A 19,748-nucleotide genomic window follows, 5' to 3' on the forward strand; every position below is an offset into this window, starting at 1 on the left:
GGTATTAGGACCATCGTATAGCCATCATAAAACATGTCTGGAGGCTAAATATACCCACGGGCTGCCGTTTAGGACCCTCTAACTTTGTCCCTAGCACAAAGGTAGTGGAGTCATGATTGAGACTCAATAAATCTGGATCGTTGTTGGAGAAATGAGTGAATAAACAAATGGAGTAGAGTGGCTCTAAGGTTTTATGTGGTCTCAGGTATTTATTTTAAAACTGAGCTTATATCAATACATGTTTCATACTAACTGCATTAGAGAAAAATTCCTATTGATAATGTGAAAGTGAAATAGTCTTAAAGCTTTCTTTGCATAAAGTTTGTATTTATATTTTATATTTAACATATGTTTATTCTGGTTCATTAATGCAGTTTTCTGTTTGTAACAGATATAAATGATAATGACTTAACAGCTAATACCAGAGTTCTCTTAGCAATACTTTTTTTTTGATAATTTTAGATAAATTTTGAGGATTAAAATAAAGGCATAAGCAAAAGAGAAAGGAAGACTGTATCTGAGAAGGAAAAAGGGGGAAAAAAAGCCAAGCAAAAAGCCAAGCAAAAAGCCAGAAACTGTGATGGTGAAGGATTTTTGTTGTTGGTGTTGCTTTTATTTTCTTCAGAATTACACTTTTGTTCTTTATCTACTTTTAACTTCCTACTTTGGAATTCAGGCATTGTTGATCCACATTTCTTTCTCTAATATATGTATTTGAGGATAAAATTTTTCTCTGTACTTTGCCTGTATCAACCACATTCTAGTATGTAGAACTTTTATTGTTCATAAGCTCCATGAGATAAATCTCTTGTATCTCCTGTATGTCTAGTGTCCTTTTATATAATAATTGTTTGCTGCTAATTATATTTTATCTGAAATCAGGACACCTAAAAAGAAACTTTAACTACTGTCATACTTCATTAAAGGGTCTCATCTAGAGACAAAAACAATGAACAATGGATATAATAGAGCATAAAGCTGAGACAGAGTCATACATTATAACCAGAATTATAGATCATTTATAATATATGCTACTTTATTTCACCTTTATAATTTAATCATCGCAACCCTGTCAGGAGATATGATCCCCATTACAGAAGAAGAGAAGGATAATCACAAAGATTAAATGAACCCAAACCAACAAAAGCCACATACATTTATTCTGCAAAATCTAATAATTCCATGTATCTTGATATTTTCCTTCTTCTCTGCTACCGAAAATGATTCTGCATGTTAATGTGTCACATCTGTCTTCACAGCAAAATGGTACTCTTTCATACTTTTTTTTGGTTAACAATGTTTAATTCTCTTCAGAATTGTTTCAACTGCTTCATGGATATAAAATTAAATTATTTCATTGATTTAACTCATTTTGTGTCTGAATGTCAGATCAAAATTATTAGTTATAAAATGATAGGATATTTGATTAAGCTGCATCAAAATTTAGTAGTCCTCACTGAGTTCTGTAACTTAGGATTTTTATATTTCAGTTACCTATTCCTTTCTATTATAGATACATAGGGTGAGCATATAATTTATTGCCCAATGAGAGTGATAGAAGTAAGAAAATTAGACAACAGTGCAAAACGGATTGTCCTAGGAAAACCGAGGTGTGTGGGCACTGTAAAGTGAAGTCATATTAGATCAAATGAATATGATCATTTCTCCATATCTAAATTCAAAAGGATCAGTCCAAGGTCTCAGTGATGTTGGTCTCAGGAGATGAAGTGTCACAAAACTGTACCTTCATGGAAGTTCAGACACCTTCTCAAGACAGTCTCAGCTATTTGGGTTTTGCTGTCATTGTGGAGGACGGCAATACCACAACTGTAGTTCTGAGATACAAAGAGTGTAAAGGACACATTTTTCTTTGAGTGTCAAGATGATAGCTTTCACCCGTGGTAGTTCTTTATTTCTCATAGCTGAGGACCACTGGATGTTTTCGAGACCCCAGACCCACCAAATTAGAAATGCCAGAACAAGGCTTAAGAACATGAAATTTTAACCGAATCTGAAAATTATTCATATTTGTAGCACATTTTGAGAACCACTGATTTAAATTAAATACAAACACTAGAACAAGGTGATGTAATCCCAAACTGCTACCTTCTTAGCCTTTTCCTTGGCTTATTTGCTGTCTTAACAAGTGTCAGAACCTTTCACAAATTTGCATTTTATCCATAAATTTGGGTTGAATTAAAGCATTTTCAGGCTTTCTAAAATTCTTTCCCAATGTCTCTGTTTCTCCTTTCTCCCTTCTTTTCTCTTCTTTTCTTTTTCTATCTTCCTCTTCTTCTCATGAGAAATAGATAGATCATCACTATATCTTTCTCTTCATACCCGATAATTTTTTCTCAATATATCACTGAAAAATTATAAAATGTGTTTTAATAAATGTTAATAGTTAATTCTTTTAATAAATATATAAAATGGAAAATTGATAACATATACTCCTTTCCCAAATAAAAGATACTCCTTGAGCATTTTATCTGAGTTGAAAATGAAATCTGCTGTACCAGTTACCTTATTCATTTGCATGTAATGCTGTAGGGAATCTGTCCATTACAGATTTCAGGGCTCTAGGCTCAGTGGCCTTACCACCTGGCTTTGACAGTATTCTTTGCAACAAAGCATCATAAGACTTGAGGGCAAGATCTCTGCTGATTCATTGTTGTATCCAGAATAGCTCCTAGCAGAATGTCTTGTACAGGAAAGATACCCATTAATATTTGTCAAATGAATGAACAAAGGAAAAAGAAAATCCTGGCATCCTCTTAACTTGTCACACTGGGCTCATGAGTGAATCAAACACATAAAGAGACCCTTTCATGAGAATAATAACTCTTGCTCTGTGTGACTTTGTAACAATATTTTAACAACTAAGTTCAATCTTTGTACCTGTTATGACTGAAAATAAAAGGGAACATTTTGTAGGAACAAATAATTTGAAACATGGCCAGGAAACTTATGGACTGGTTATTACTTTTCTCCCTGAGTCTGTGAGAACATTGGTGGTATAGTTAGGGAACTTCGAGAGACATGATTAACAAGCATTTATTGAACCCTACTGTTTGCAAGGTACATTTCAAAATGGTATAGCTGATTTAAAAGAGATAAATTACATGACATATTTACTTCTTCTGTAGTATGCATCCTTGATGGAAGGCAAGATTCAAAGCACAATTAAAGAACAATATAAGACTGTGTACAACAAAGTTCTAAATTGAATATAATTAAGCACATTTTCCATGAATAATTTCAAACTACAAGAAGTCATAGGGGAAAGATTGATGTTGACTGCCAGTATAATGAAGCATGCCAAAATTAATTGAAGATGGAATATACAGTATTTCAAATTCTATTATGTGGAATATCATGGGGGTATTTCCCTAACAGACTTCGTAGCTCAATTTTTTTTTTTTTAAATGATGAGAGAATTTGATTTTATATCAGACTTTTTCTTCTTAAATTATTTCAAAGAACTCTCAATTTTATGACTTTAGTACAGGCTACCATAACTACCTAAAAGAAAAAAAAAACGAATATTTTACAATGTAATTTTCTTTAAAAATGTCTGTTTTCTCATAGTGTTTGTACCGAATCCCTTTAATTGGAAGATATTACAGACAGGGGCCGTCTTAGTGGAGCTGCTGTAGCTGGGAGTACAAGGTGACTTGTGTCTTCAGTGGCTTTGTTTCAGCACAATGTTTCTAATGTCCACATCTTTTCCTGCAATTCTTTGGATACACAAGCTTTGAAAGAAGATGTGGGGATCTTGAAAATAATTTTTTAAAGTAAAGATCTCAAGTTAGTTTGGTGCTATTTTTCATCATTTACACATCATACAGATTTAAATTTTCCATTTGGCTGTATTTTAAATCCTCCCAAAGTGATAGTACTGCTCTTTGCCTCCCACACTATGTATTCATAAATATTCTATTTTTTGGAAATACCTTGATTTCAAAGCAAAGAAAAGTAGATAGCATCCCAGGACTGACTTTTCCCAGAAGACTTATGCTTTTTATTTTTTTTCTTCATGTCATTCACATTTTCTGTACAAAGTACTTATTTTTTTTCTTCATGTCATTCACATTTTCTGTACAAAGTACTTATTTTTTAGAGAGGAAAAGAACAGTAGCAAAAGATTGAATAAGTTCAAAATCACATGTCTACTTGCTCTTTCTATTTAATTAGTAATATCTCAGTGCTATAGTCTTCACACTGTAGATTTTTAAAAATTTTGTTTTATTGTTAGTTTCAAGTTTACAGTACATTGGCTAGACATTTATATAGTTTGTAAAATGACCACCTTAATTGTTCTTTCTCTTCTCTGGCTTTCCACCCAGCCATTACATTAATGCTAACTATATTCCCTATACCGTCCTCCCTATCCCCATGACCATCTATCAACTATTAATTTGTATTTGTTTAACCCTTCACCCCATTCTCCCAGCCTCCCAACCCCTCTCCCCTCTGGCTATCACCAGATTGTCTTTTATATTTGTGAGTCTGTTTTTGATTAGTTCATTCTTTTTGTTCATTAGATTCTACATATAAATGAAATCATGTGGTATTTATCTTTCTCTGTCTGACTTATTTCATTCACCATAATAACCTCTAGGTACATCCATGTCATTGCAAATGGTAGGATTTCATTTTCTTTAATGACTGAGTAATATTCCTTTAAATATATGAAACATAACTTCCTATCCAATTGTCTGTTGATGGGCGTTTTGGTTGCTTCCATATTTTGGCTATTGTAAATTGTGCTGCCATAAATATAGAGGTGCATAAATCTTCATGAATTATTTTTTTGGTTTTCTTTGGGTAAATACCCAGAAGTACAATTGGTGGGTCAAAAGTTATATCCACTTTTAATTTTTTGAGAAACCTCCAGACTGTTTTCCATAGAGGCTGTACCAATTTGCAGTCCCACCAATAGTGTATGAAAGTTCCCCTTTCTCCACATCCTCACCAATACTTGTCATTCTTTGATTTATTGATCATAGCCATTCTGATGGGTGTGAGATAATATCTCATTGTGGTTTTAATTTGAATTTTTCTGATGATTAGTGACCTTGAACATCTTTTCATATATACATTGGCCATCTGTATTTCCTCTTTGGAGAAATATCTGTTCAGACCATCTGCTTATTTTTTAATTGGATTGTTTGGTTTTTGGTGTTGTTGAGTTGTATGAATTCATTATATATATTGGATATTGACCTCTTATCAGATGTATCATAAGCAAATATCTTCTCCCATTCAGTTGGTTGTCTTTTTGTTTTGTTGATGGTTTCTTTTGCTGTACAAAAACTTTTTAGTTTTGTTGATGGTTTCTTTTGATGTACAAAACCTTTTTAGTTTGATGTAGTCCCATTTATTTATTTTTTCTTTTGTTTCTCTTGCCTGAGGAGATATATTTGAAAAGAAATTACTGTTAGCAATATCAGAGAGTTTACTGCCTATGTTTTCTTCTAGAAGTTTTATGGTTTTGGGTCTTACATTTAAGTCTTTAATTCATTTTGAGTCTTGTATATGTTATTAGATGGTCCAGCTTCTTCTTCTTCTTCTTTTTTTTTTTGCACGTATCTGTTCAATTTTTCTAGCATCATTTATTGCAGAGACTGCCTTTACCCCATTGTATATTCTTGCCTCCTTTGTTATATATTAAGTGAGCGTATAAGCATGGATTTATTTCTGAGCTCTCTATTCTGTTCCATTGATCAGTGTATCTGTTTATATGCCAGTACCATGTTCTTTTGATTACTGTAACCTTGTGGTATAGTTTGATGTCAGGTGGTGTGATACCTCTAACTTTGTTCTTCTTTCTCAAGATTGCTGTGGCTATTTGAGGTCTTTTATTATTCCATTTATGTTTTAGGATTATTTGTTCTAGTTCTCTGAAAAATGCCTTTGGTATTTCAATAGGGATTGCATTGAATAGATTGCTTTGGGTAGAATGGCTATTTTAATGATATTAATTCTTCCTACCCATGAGCATGATGTATGCTTCCACTTATTTGTATCTTCTTTAATTTTTTTTATTGATGACGATAATTTTATAAGAACAGATCTTTTTGTAGATTTTTTAAAATACAACTATTAAGAGAGTTTTATATTGAAGTGTTGAACAGCTTTATAAAATTTATTGACAACCTCTTTAATTGTATGCCTATTAGCAATATATAAATGGAAGAGAACTTTTCATTGAGGAAGAAAATTTAAATTTCACAATGTTTGCATTTAAGCGATATGTGCATAATAATAGAAATAATATATCCTTCAACAAACACTATAGTCATAAGATGGAGTGAGGAGAAGTGCAGAAGTAATAGGAAAGAAAACTTAGGACAGTTTTATCCCTCATGAAGTAAGTGAGGAATAGTAATAGTAAATCAGTTATAGTGATAGTAAATAGCAATAGTAATGGTAAATCAGTGACTATTGTCATCAGTGTCATTCTGTTTTCATCACTAGCTCCATATGGCTCCTTCCAAAGAAGGGGCTTAGAATCTGTACTTATAATTTTGAACTGCATTTCAACCAAGTATGCTTATTAAATTTGTTAACAAATAAGACACCAGTTGGTTCACATAAATGGGGAGCTAACAGTCATTTCTATGTGACTAAGCAGATGGCACTGTCTGGTCATTCATCCATTGGTGTGAGTAGGATGAACTGTCAGCAACAGAAGAAAGTGAAATCATGGAGGGAAAGTTTGGAGTTCGTTGGACTTAGAGTTGTTTCTGGAAAACACAGATGAAAAGGAATAGAGAGAAATGAACTTAGAATGCTATAAAGACCTATTATAACTTAACTTTTATATTATTTTTAGAATAACTTATTTAATGTCTGTAAATACATTAGTCTTGAATGCTCATTTTAATGTTGATAAAGTATGATTTTACTATATATCTACAATCTTCAACTTAGTCCTGCTCCACTGTACTATAAAACTTCATTTTGTTATACACATGTATATATACATATGAGTGTGTGTGTGTGTGTGTGTATACACACACACACAAACAAATTACCCATTTATCTATATCCATATCTATACATCTATCTATATACATCTATTGATTGATCAATCAATAGACATATAGATACAAATATCTCACACACATAAGCTAAAAAGGGAAGTGCTTATGATAAAATTTATGTTTTCATCACGAAATGAATCAAAATTTTTGGCTTACCATGATCTCTTGTCAGTGTCGTTTTTCTTCTGCCATTAGTCTACAGCTTTTAAATGTAAGAGTACAGTTTACTCATGTGGATCCACCCCCCACTACCACCAGCACAGCCAGAAACCAGGGACTCAGTAAGTGTTCCATAAATGGCACTGAATCATCTTCTTGTCTTTCTCTTCTGCAAGATAGTGGTAATAAATGGTAATATACTTGGAGGGGAGGGAAGTATTACCATCTGAAATGGCAGGAGCAACAGAGGACAATAATTCAAATATCTGTTAGAGCCAGGCAGACAACCTGGTCTTGAAAGGGGCGGGGGGTAGTGGTGAGTGCAATGAGTGTGCCCTCCTGATTTCTTACTGAACACCTTGTTGCCAAACCCTCCAGTTTTCCAAAGAAGCTTGACATTTCAATATTTATATAGAAACCTCTGGTTTTTAAACGTTGGCAATTTGAAATACTTTTGAGAACACTGCCCCTGACAAACAAAATATTTCCATGGCTCACATTAGGCCTGAGGCTGACAGTTTTCACCTCACTCGGGGCGATGGAAAGCTGACCAAGAGGGTCAGATGTTGATTAGGCAGTGCTGCTGGACACAGACAGGTGCCCGTAGACTGCAGTTCTTCACCTCACTGTCACCTATCTACAGGGCTGTAGTGTTAACGACATCTGAGCAAGGAAATACATATGTCCATGAGCATTTGTCAGTCGCTGTTTCGTTCTCATAATGACTGAAAATCAGCTGCCTTATTTGTTGTCGTTTGTGTGACGAGACTTGGTTTGGGAGTGTTGATGGTTTAAGAACTTGGAAACCTCAATGTAAGTGAAATATGAATGTGCAGGGAAGAGATATATGGGTGAGTCTGAAACCAGAATACCAAATTAAATTTCAATTGTCTGGTGAATGCAAAAATGCTTCTAGTTACCTGACTAGTATTTCCCCTCAATTTACATGATTTGAAGAAGAGGAATAAATACTGTTTCTCATAGTTCAAATAGAAGGTAAAAATCCTGTCATGGCTGTATTTGGAAAGTAATTTAAAAAAAAAAAAAGAAAGAAAGAAAAGACAGCCAAAATAATTATTACAAAGCTTGAGGCTAAAGTCAGTTCTACTTTATTCTTTCATCATTCACCCTAGAATGGTTTTATAGGATGTTTTGAAAGATTCTAAGATGAAGAGAAATCTTAGAATCTCCAAATGTTAGAAATTGTTTAATAGAATATTTCTAAAACAAATTTGATTGTTGCCCCCCAGCAGTCATGACATATGGGAACTTTAAAAAGACATCTGGAACATTTGGCGTGAGGGGATCAGAGGATGACACGACGATGACCTGAGTCTTCGGTTCTGTCTCCTGCAGGCCTCCTGCCTCTCTCACGAATGTGCGTGCAGCCTCCAGCAGCCCCACGTTTCTCACTTTTTAACTCACACCACATTTTTTTTTTTCAGCTCACAGGGTTTGTATCCACGTGTCCAAGATGCTTCTCTATCTGGAAACTCCTTTCTTCATCTTTCAAAACCCATCCCCTAAAGGCATTGAACAGTGACAGAATAGGGTAGTGGTTGAGGGCTCAGAATCTGAGGTCAGACTGCCTGGGGTTTTTTTCTCTATCGCCACCTCTGACTACCTGTGTGACCTTGTGCCTCAGCTTCACATCTTTACAATAGAGACAATAGAGTAGTACCTAACTTAAGGGGAGGTTTGAAGTTTAAATTCATTAGTGGATATAAAGAACTTGGAAGACTTCTAGCCATGTAATAAGCACGGTACAGTGCTTTGCTGTTATTATGTCTCATATCTCCTTCTCCGTGACACTGCCCTGCTCCCTAGGCCAAAAGAGATGTACAGCACTGTCAGGCACCTGCTCTCTAGAACAAACCATTCTATTTGAACTTTCACTAACAAATACTTAAGACAGTGTACTATGATATCTACTTATACATCTTAAACTGTGGGCTACGCAGGGCACAAACAATATTATATTCTTTTATTGTATTATCTAAAACTTAACCCCAAGCCCAACACATAGCAGCACTCAATATATGTCAGTTTGTTGAATGAGTAAGTATAAGCGTGGGAGTCTGATTCTCACACCTGATTTTATGCCTTGTATTTAGATTAAATACTGTGTTTTGTGGTTTTGTTTAGATATCTGTCATACCACAGTGTCCTCCAATATATTTTCCAGAGAGATATTCTCTGTACTGAGTAAAATGTTGTTTTCTGTCACTACTTTACCTACTACCATTAGTAAACTCTCCCAATTGTAAATACATTATCCCCAATTTGCTATAAATCAATAATATTACTGTGTTTGACACTAGTTTTCCAGAGTACAAGAGTATCATTAAGGCCTTATCCCCCAAACACAAATGCCTGAATTTGTACTGAAAGAGGAAGCAAATAGCAACTTTACTTACTTCACTGCCATGAGATCAGTAAATTTGACCACATGGTAGATGAACTAAATAAATAAATAAAATAAAATAAAATAAAAATTCTAAGTGGCAATGTATTTTTTTAACTTTTTTAATAAAAGGTACTTGACCATCAAATAAGATAGTTATAATTCAGAAAAGCTGACTCAGAACAAGTTCTATTATAAACTTATGCATCATCATTGGCCTATTTTAATAAGTATATGCATAAGGGATATTATTTTCTTACCACTCTTGAATTCCTGACTTCAATCTAAAAGCTTCGTATTTGTACTGCACCAAAGGCCACTTAGTAAAATTTAGAAAACACTGTTTCATGCCATAAAGAGTTTAACCAAGCATCTATAACTCTAGTTTGCTATTGTTTTTATTAGTTTGCTCTTTTTTTTTTTTTTTTTTTTTTTAGTGACATTGGGCATCAGGGTTAAAGAGTTGGAAATTTGGTGTAAGACATTAGTGAAAGAAATAGGAATTATTTCCCATGCAGAAGAAAGAGAAAAAAACAATATTAAAAATGAGTTAACAGGTGAACAGTCTGTTTTAAATTATACACAGAATAGGTAGTACACAATAAAATAGAGGTGTGTGTCTGTGTGTGTGTGTGTGTAAACAAATTATATGTAGACATATATACTAAAATATATTTTGGTCTCCTTTCTGCTGGATGTTTATGATATAATGAGTTCACTGAGATTCCTTAAGTGTGACTATCTTGAGGTATATGTGTGGGCTAAAGGAGACCTGCCGATCTCTCTTGAAGTCCTCAAAATGTCACAAGGACTAAAGATGGAGGCAGTTTTGAATGTTTCACAGTCAGTACAATTAGAAGATAAATTATTTCTTTCATCAAATTTAAATTTTACAGTATATATAGGCACCAGTTGAGTTTCAGTTTTACTTGCAGCTGGAGAAACAAGTTATGGGTATTTCCACTGTTTTATTTTTTAATTTATTTTTCTTAAAACTACCATTAATTCTCAAAGTTTTTATAATGATCGACATTTAAATTTACAATAAATATTCACCTTCTTCCCATAATTTATAGGTATTTTGGTTTGATCATGTAATTTGCACTGTTTTTATTAGAATAAATCCATGTTTTTGGAATACATGAAAGTCTTATGTATAGGAACACAGATTTTATGTGATCAATGTAGAGAAAAGAACAGAATTAAGTAACACAGATCTCTTTGCATTAATTAAAAGAGAAATTCTCCCATTCCTTATTATTTGTGATACAGCGGCAATTTATTTTAGATCAATTAAATTCACGTAACTAACAGTAGTATCGACTAGCTTGAACTTATTTCTTTTATGTGCTTACCCTACAGTAAAGGTTTTAAAAAAAAAAACAAAAATATTCAAAAGATGAAGTTACCAGCCTAAAGAATGCAGGGGAAATCTCTGTGGAAATATAATTCTTGAATTCTTATGCCCTTAAGGCATCAGAGAACAGAGAAAAGAGGCTGAAAGTCAGTGGACTGTGACCTTAGTTTCTACTATGTAGAGCTTACATATTCTATGGCTTAAAAATCTCCGGAGTGGCACCTTTCCCTCCTATAAAGGGAAACTATTGAATCAGATGATCTCAAAGATCACTTTTAAGCTTTATGAATATATGGATCAAAAGGCAAAGAAAAGAATTCCAGGCAAGATATAATTACAATGCCCCAAAATAAGTAGAAGTCTTAAAGAGCATATAGCTTCAAATTATCTCCAACTATGTAACTCTGATGATGATTATTGATGTGGTTATTATCTATTATTTGTGTGCAAGAGTGTAGAGGAACATCTGACTTTTGAGGTAACACGCTACAAAAATGAGGAAAATAGGATAATCTTTTGGGGGTTACACTGTCAAATAGACATGTTTAAGAGCCGAGAAATACAAAGTCACCTAAAAGAAAGCAGATAACCTTCGTGCCAGGAGGGCTGGAATATAACTTTTTGAAAGTTTCAGTATAACCGAAGCATGAATGTTCATTAGTGGTATTAATCAGCGTGGAAGAATAAAAATGATGCACAAATGGTGGCAGGGCCCATGGAAGCAGAGTTTAGCGGGAAGCGAGAATGAAAGCTTTAAGTATTTCGACATCAATAGCAAGACAATTGAAAGACAAATACATCAGGTTATCTTACCCTGATTAGGTGAGACCTTTCATTCATCTGATCCCCTTGTTCTAACTGCCTGTTCACCAAGCTACCTTCTGATTATAATCCAGCATTTCATGGAAGTCTGCCTACTGGGAGAAGGTACACTGAGGATGCACATTTTAAATATTTCCTGTCCCTAAAACAGTGACTTCTTATGGAAAATTAAAATGGGTTTGTGATTATGATTTGGCTTTCTATGTACTTGATCACAGGGCAGAGATCATGCCAGTGTGACTATTCTAGTACATATAATTATATTTTATTATAAATGAATAAACGCTTTAATTTTATATGATATTTTAAATGATATTTATTAACATAAATTGATTCTCAGGAAATGAAAACCCATGGATGCCAAAAATATCTGGTCATTCAAACGAGAGGACTAGATTTTCAGATGAGGCAGTTAATCAAGGCAATACTCAGTGAGTTTTTACATAACACTCCATTCATTAACCTATTTCTAAATGAAGAAAAATTCCAAGAGAATCTAAATAATCTTGTTTTATATAGGTCAGTGCCCAGTTAATTTTGGAGTAGGAGGATGGCTAAATATGGCACATGGAGTATTTTGAAAGCTATACTGACCCAGAATGTGTAAGGACTTCAAACAGAATTACTAAATAATAAGTATCCCATTTTTTTCCTCATAAGAATATAAGAATCAAAAAGACAGTAACAGTTTCATTCATCATTTTTTGTCCAGTACTTAGTACAGTGCCTGAAACATAAACGGTGCTGTTAAATGCATGTGGAATAAATATTCACACTTGATAGCACTCAATTTTTCAACTTCATTGCTGTGCTAATTTTAAGCAGATAACCTCAATTTCATTGTTTCTGATGAAAAGTATGTCATGGGAAATCTCTTTAACTTTGCTTTTTAGCAACTTATCTATAAAGTGCTTAGATATGGTTCTTATTGTATTTATCCTGCTTGAATTTGTCTGTCTTTCCCCAGATTTAAGAAGTTTCAGCCATAATTTTCTCAAATATATATAAATTTTTTCCTGACACAGTCTCTTTTTACTCTCCTTTTAGGATTGCACTTACATGTATATTACCTTTGGATATGTAATACAAATATACCATTCTGGTCATTTTTCTATTTTAATTCTTTCTGTTCAGATTAGATCCTTTTAATTGTTTTGCATTCATGTTCACTGAGTCATTCTTCTGCCATCTTTAATCTGCTATCATTAAGCCTGTCCAGTGGTATTTTTTCCCCACGTATTTTATATACGTGTATGTATATATGTCTCTGGTGAGATTTCCTATTTTTTTTTCATTTATTATGAGCATATTTTTATTTCTATCATTAATTATGGTTAAAAGCTGCTTTAAAATCCTGTCCACTAATTAAAAAATCTGAGTTACTGAAGAGTTAGTTTCAGTTTATTGCTTCTTCAGGAGGAGTAATATTTTCTTGAATTTTCATATGTGGGTTTATTATGGACTTTAACCTGGATATTGCCTTTTTTATAGTGTATATATTCAGCATTCTGTTATCTTACTCTGAAGACTGTTGATTTTTCATTTATTAATAGTTTTAGCAGTCAGTTACCTTCACTGACTTCAAACCGTGAATCAAATTCTGTTCCTTGAACAATAGCTCAAATCTCCATGTGGTTCTTCGGTTCATTCCAGTGCTTAGAGTCTGCCCTGTATGTGTGTGGTTCAGGGCACAGCCATAGATTCTGGCAGATTTATACATAGGCTTTGGGGCTATTCCTCTCTGGTTTTCTCCATTTTCGTGTTCTCTTCTCCTCTGATTTTTTTGGCCAGTAACTTTGTATTTTTATTAGAATTTTATATACTGCTTCCAATATGCCATCCCCTTCTTCTAAGTGTTAACTCTTCTCCACTTTTGACTACATTTTTTCACTCTCCATTATTTTCAGGCTTTTTGTACTTTTTCTAAAGTATATGGATGTTATTTGCAGGAGTATTGGTCTGGCAGGAACTTACTTGGTTATATAAGAAACCACAATCTACCTCTGTCATTTTAATTGAAAGCATTCAATAAGTAAGTGATCTTCTTTCCTTGTAAATTTTTCAGCATAATTTTATATTCCTTATGTACCTTTCAGCTTCTAGCTCATATTATAGAATTTTATAAGCATTTATTGACTGCCTTATTTGCTAAATTATCAGCTCCTTCGGTGCAAGGACTTATGTCCAGTATGTTTGCAAGGGAATGAATAAATAGGATATGTGCTTCTTATAAAAATCATGACTGGGATTGTGAATTCTAAAACCTTATTGTTATCACACAAATAAGAACTATGATAACACTCTATGATTTGAGTGCCATGTATTAGAATTATATTGAGGAGGCATATTAATAACTATGAGCTTAATAAAATATCAAATTTTCTTCATATGGATGATTCAAAAATACAGCTGAATCTAGGCATTCAAATAGGAGGAGTCTAAGGGATACTAAAGCTTAAAGAACAGTCTAATTAAGACAACGCTGGAGTGAGGAAGGCAGGGGATAAAGGATTTGTTTCTTGCAGTTGGACAAATGAATGCAAAAGCAAATATTTTATTTAAAAATATTGCACAGAAAAGAGCCAATAAATCTGAAATCCTCTTAATGATGAACCTAAGTTTTGCAAGAAACAACACATACTATAATTCCAAAGGATAAGGGTATATAGAGAAGGGGAAAAGATAGTGGTAGGAAAAGCAATTCATAAGATTATTTTAATGCCTTCATGAGTGGAGAGGAAAAAAAAAAACAACTAATGAAAAGATGGTTTTGAGACTGTGGCATGTCAAAATTGTAGGCCCATTAAGAGTGAAGTAAGCAGAGTGAAAATGGTTCATATATTCATAAACCATTTTTTCAGATATTGTTAATGTGTTAATCATCTTTGGGGCCTCGTGTTTCTGTGTGAGTTTAAATGAAAAAACTGGTTTCCTTTGGATGAATTTACAATAAGAAGGCAGTATATGTAAGATTTCTACATTTTTCTTTTTAAATAGAAAAAAATTCCTCTCCTAAAAGTTTCTGGAAAGGTTTCCACATTAATCATTACATTAAAAGAAGAGAGTTATATTGCATAATTAGAACATGGAAACCAAATTATTTTCAATTTTGATTCATTACCTGAGCATCGAATAGACTAATAGGTACCTGAGCTGGGGGTGGTGAGAGGGGAAGATTTCTTTAGGTTTGCAAAGATTCTTAGCCTGTGCCATGTTAGCATTATAATTCTATTCTCATTAAAATGGAAGAGGTGGTTTTCTACCAAAGAAATTACTTTTCTATACTTCTTGGAAGTGAATAGGACTATTTGGAGATTGTGGAGAAAGAAATGGTTTTAACTAATTTTAAGATAAGTTTTTTCCATTTCTGAAAATTTCTAAGCCTCGAATATCTTTGTTGTGAAATTGAGATAATAAAATATTTCATTTTCACAGTATAGTCTCCAAAACAAATTTAATAGATATTTTGACCTGGTAATTCCTCTTCATTTGAGGGGGAAAAAATCCAAAATTCCTAAAAGAAGTATTTGTACTCAGAATCTAGAATGCATACATTTTGTAAACCCCTGTCCTTTGAGAGGCTGGTGTCACTGCAACGTTGGTGATCAGAGCATAAAAGTGCTAAGGTGACAAACTAAAACCTGATAAATGGTTCCGCTAGGGGAACGAGAAATCTGGACCAGCCCATTTTTTTTTTTTTTTTTTTGCGTTGAATTGTACCTTTAACTTACACTATAAAAAATAATTGGTAGGTAAAAGTATGATAATTGACAGTGTTTCCTATCCAGTTTTACATGAAAAACTGCCTTTCTGCTAGAACTGGGAATCGCTATGACATCATCGCAAACAAATAACTATGGAATTAGACCTGGTTTTAAATTCCAATTTTGCCATTTTCTTGCAATATAGCATTACATTTCTAAACGTCCCTGGACCTTGGCTTCCTCACCTGCTTGCTATGAGGATTAAGTGAGACAGTGCCTGGTACACATCAGGTACTCAACTAAATAATGTTAAACTAATAAACCATGTTATAAAACTGCCTGGCTCATAATAAATGCCTACAAATATCATAGTCTTTTTCCCTTTGATGTGACTGACATTGAACAGAAACAAATGAGACCCAGATGTTTTCTGCAGGGTTCCGATTCTTCTCTGATCTATGAGGCACAACTTGGATAAGTACTAATACTTTAGTACTTATTGAAATATTTTTAATCTTTAAATCAGAGAAGCAAGATGCACATGTTTTGTAATTCTAACTTATATTTTATTTTTATTTTTGGTTTACCAACCTCACCCATGCAAATAACTGTAGTTTATTTATTCTGTAAGATTTATAGGTGAAATTTATTTGCTTAGTTTTAAAAATAAGAAAAAACTAAAACTCAGAATGGCAAACGCAGCTACACAGTGGTAGAAAGATGTGTTTTATGACTCTAAATCTAGGCTCTTCCTTTACCACATGCTAGCTTTAAATTCCCACTGTTCTAGACATTTCCAAGGCTTATCATAAGTGATGTTCAGTATTATATGCTCATAGAGGCTGAGACCTAAAAAATCCATAATTTACACACAATTTAACAGCAGCTATTAATGTAATACTAATATCTTTTATAAGCTAAGCTGAAGGATTTAAAGATAACACAGTCTGTTAGCCTGTCTCATATGGAATACTAAGCTTTTTAGCACTGTGTATGGTCAAGTCAAATTTATTAGTCCCTAATAAAATAACAAGCTCAAAAAGTTAGAGGGGTTTTTAAAGAATAAAAATAAATGAGCGTAGCCTACTGAGGCTAAAAAGATATTCTCTTAACTCCTGCTAAAGAAAACTAGCAACAATTTGCCAGAGGGAACACAAACAAGATTAGAAGCTGTCTCCACAGAAGTAGTGAACTTCAAAATTTTGACAGAATAAATAGACAATACTTAGAGTTGCTACTTAAAAGTAAAAGCCTTCTTCTTCTTCTTCTTTTTTTTTTTTCTTTCTCTACAAATCCTATTTGTGGGTTAACTGTAAAACAGTGGTTCTCAGCTTTGGCTGCACAGCAAAGTCACCTGGGCATCTTTAAGAACACAGTGAACCCTAAATCTCGCTCCTGGAAACCCTAATTTAATCCGTATGGAATGCTGCTGGACACTGCAAGGTCTTAAAAGCTGTTTGAGTGATTCTAGTGTGCAGCCACAGTGGAAACCACTACTATAAGGCAAGGTCTTTGGAATTACATTAGTAGAATTCCAGTCTAATAGGGTGCTAATATTTATAACGTATATGTTACATTTCAGGAATTATGTTAAGTGGCTTTACATAGTTTATCCACACTCTTTGGATGAAGTATCTTGGAAAAATGTAATTTCTTAGGTACTGTAACTTAAAAGGCTGGGGTATACAGCAGAGCTGAGTTCGAAATCTTAAATCACATAACCAATGCCTCACTCCTCTCCCAATCTCGATGTCAATTTTTCTGATTGTCTCCATTCTAAGACTAGATGTCCCTGCATAGTCAAAAGATAAATCAGCAAATCCTGACACTGCATTCTTCTCACATTTGAATTCATAATAGGAGAGCAAGTGTTTCTTTCTCAGACTCTGATCAGAAGTTTCATTTTCCGATTGGATCAGAGACTGTACAGGATCCCAGAGCTGAGGCTGAAGCTGTAATTTGCACTCAGCTCTGTCTAATTATAGTTTCATGTACCTTTTAGTATATACTGCTGCCTCAAAAAATACTACCAGTTTGATTGGAAGAAAATATTTTCTCCTAATGAAGAATTTGTGAAATAAAAAGATCCCTAAATAAGGCTTTGTTTATATTCGAAAACTTCTAATTCTGTGACTGGAGACACTTCTCTCTCCTCTCTGCTTTGCATCTACTTGCCTTTCCTACTTCTTGCTCTAGAGCTGATTTTGTCCAAGAGCAGGCTAGGGCTTTGTTCCACGCTGGGAATCTCAGTGAGAGAATAACAACCTGTACATTCTTTGGTTCTAAAATAATTGATCTTCTCATTTTTTCATAATGACTGAATTCTCTTCTTGTTGGTTCTCCCCCCCCCACACACACACACAAATAAAATTACCACAAACAAAAGAAATGTATTCTCTCATAGTCCTGGAGGTCAGAAGTCTGCAATCAAGGGATGGGCAGAACTATGCTCCCTTTGGGGACTCTGAGGAATAATCTTGCCTTGCCTCTTTCAGTTCTGGTGGCTCTAGAAATTCCTTGGATTGTAAAGGCATAACTCCAAACTGTCTCCATCTTCCCATGGACTTCTCCTCTGTGCTCGTGTTTTCTCTTCTCTTTTGGCACTGAAAAGGACATCTACCATTGGATTAAAGCATATTCAAATAACCCAGAATGATCTCATCTCAAGATCCTTAATTACATCTGCAAAGATCTCTTTTTCCAAATGAGGCCCCATTCACAGGTCTGGGAGTTCAGACATGGATACACTTTTGGTGGGGGCTACAACAATGCTCACTGCTAGTTTATTCTGAGGGGTATAACATGTTTTAGGTTTTCACTTTAGAACTGTTCTGTAGCTAGTCACACCCACGAGTGGGCTGTAAGGGAAGGAATACAATGGACATGCCATCTGTAGAGAAAGGGGACACTCAATTGTGAGTATCAGAAGCTACCTAAGCACGTCAGGCTTATCAGTGGAAGACCGAAAGCAGTTCTTCAGGGCACGGCACACATTATTGAACTTTAAAATATAAATAGAAAAGGAAGCACAAATGAAGAGGCATAATTTTTTAGATCTGAAAGTTGTAGAAAATGATGACTATGTAAGAATAAGTCCAGGTAGCTGTGGAAAATTTAAGCATGCCAATAAAGAATATTGTTATATTAAAATTCTCTAAACCCAGTGGCCAGATCCAAACTCAAGCTGGTTTTAAGAGAAAAAGAGTGAAAGTAATGGCTTGTGAACTGGAAAGTTTAAGGAGGGGTGCTAACTTCGGGTTCACCGAATCAAAGCGTGCAAGAAATGTGAGTCCATCAGGACATTGTCTTTCCTTTTCTTCATTGCTTTTGTTATTTGTTTTCTTCTGTGTTATCGCCTTGCTCCCAGACATGCCTCCTAACATGGCAGGAGAGATGGTATGAGGCCTCCGCAGGCTTTCTCAGTTTTTTAGTGTATTTACGCTCAGAAAGAGAGGTGCTCTGTTCTAAGGTGCATTTCAGCCCCCCAAAATGGACTTTAGTGGTCTCTACTTGAAACAGAGTCTTTCCCTTTTACAAATCGGTGTGCTTAGGAAGATGAATTACTGTGATTGGTCAGCTTACCATCATGTGGAAAGGGAGTTCCCCAAACAAAGTAATAATCCTGTTATCAGAAGAAGGAATAGCAGATGTCAGACAGGTAATAATAATTCATACACAGTTACTGTTGTTAAAGAGAGAAAATCACCTGAACCTTTATGTTAAGTGAAGACATCAGCCTAAAGGATCAATAGAAGTAATTAGCATACTTACAAATAACAAATTCTAGATATGAAAGAAAGGAAACGAAAATGGAGGGCATTTGATCTCTGTAAGTATGCTCATCGCTTAAAAGCAGAAATAATTTCTGAGGTCCTTTTGGCTTTAAGTTCCTAAATATTATATAAATCAGAGACAATGGAAATTAAGTGAGCTCAGTTCTAATGCTTAAATACCAATTTTCTTATCCTATCATGAGATGGCAGGGTGGTTTGAAGTAAAAAATATGAATTTAGCAAAAATCTTCTCATAGATGTACCTCATTTCTTTTTTCTTTCTTTTTTTTTTTTTTTTTTTTTCCAAATCCCAACTCTGAGGAAGCCTTATAAATTATGGCCAAAATAGTACTTATTTTATGTACTTTACCAAAAGCAAGCAACATACTTACACTTTTTTAAGATAGGACTTTTAATTCTGACAATATGTTATGCTCAAGAAGTCAGAGTCTATTTGTGTTGTGTATTTGTCTTGAATCA

The 19,748-nt window shown here is 34.1% G+C and overlaps 1 protein-coding gene across 11 annotated transcripts in view; it reads left to right on the plus strand.

Moving 5' to 3' along the window:
• Positions 1–19,748, plus strand: part of NKAIN2 (sodium/potassium transporting ATPase interacting 2) — an 831,125-nt gene that overhangs the window by 652,279 nt on the left and 159,098 nt on the right. The gene's annotated exons all lie outside the window — the stretch shown is intronic.

Source organism: Rousettus aegyptiacus, unplaced genomic scaffold, assembly GCF_014176215.1.
Source record: "Rousettus aegyptiacus isolate mRouAeg1 unplaced genomic scaffold, mRouAeg1.p scaffold_m13_p_1, whole genome shotgun sequence".
Taxonomy (NCBI): Eukaryota; Metazoa; Chordata; class Mammalia; order Chiroptera; family Pteropodidae; genus Rousettus; species Rousettus aegyptiacus.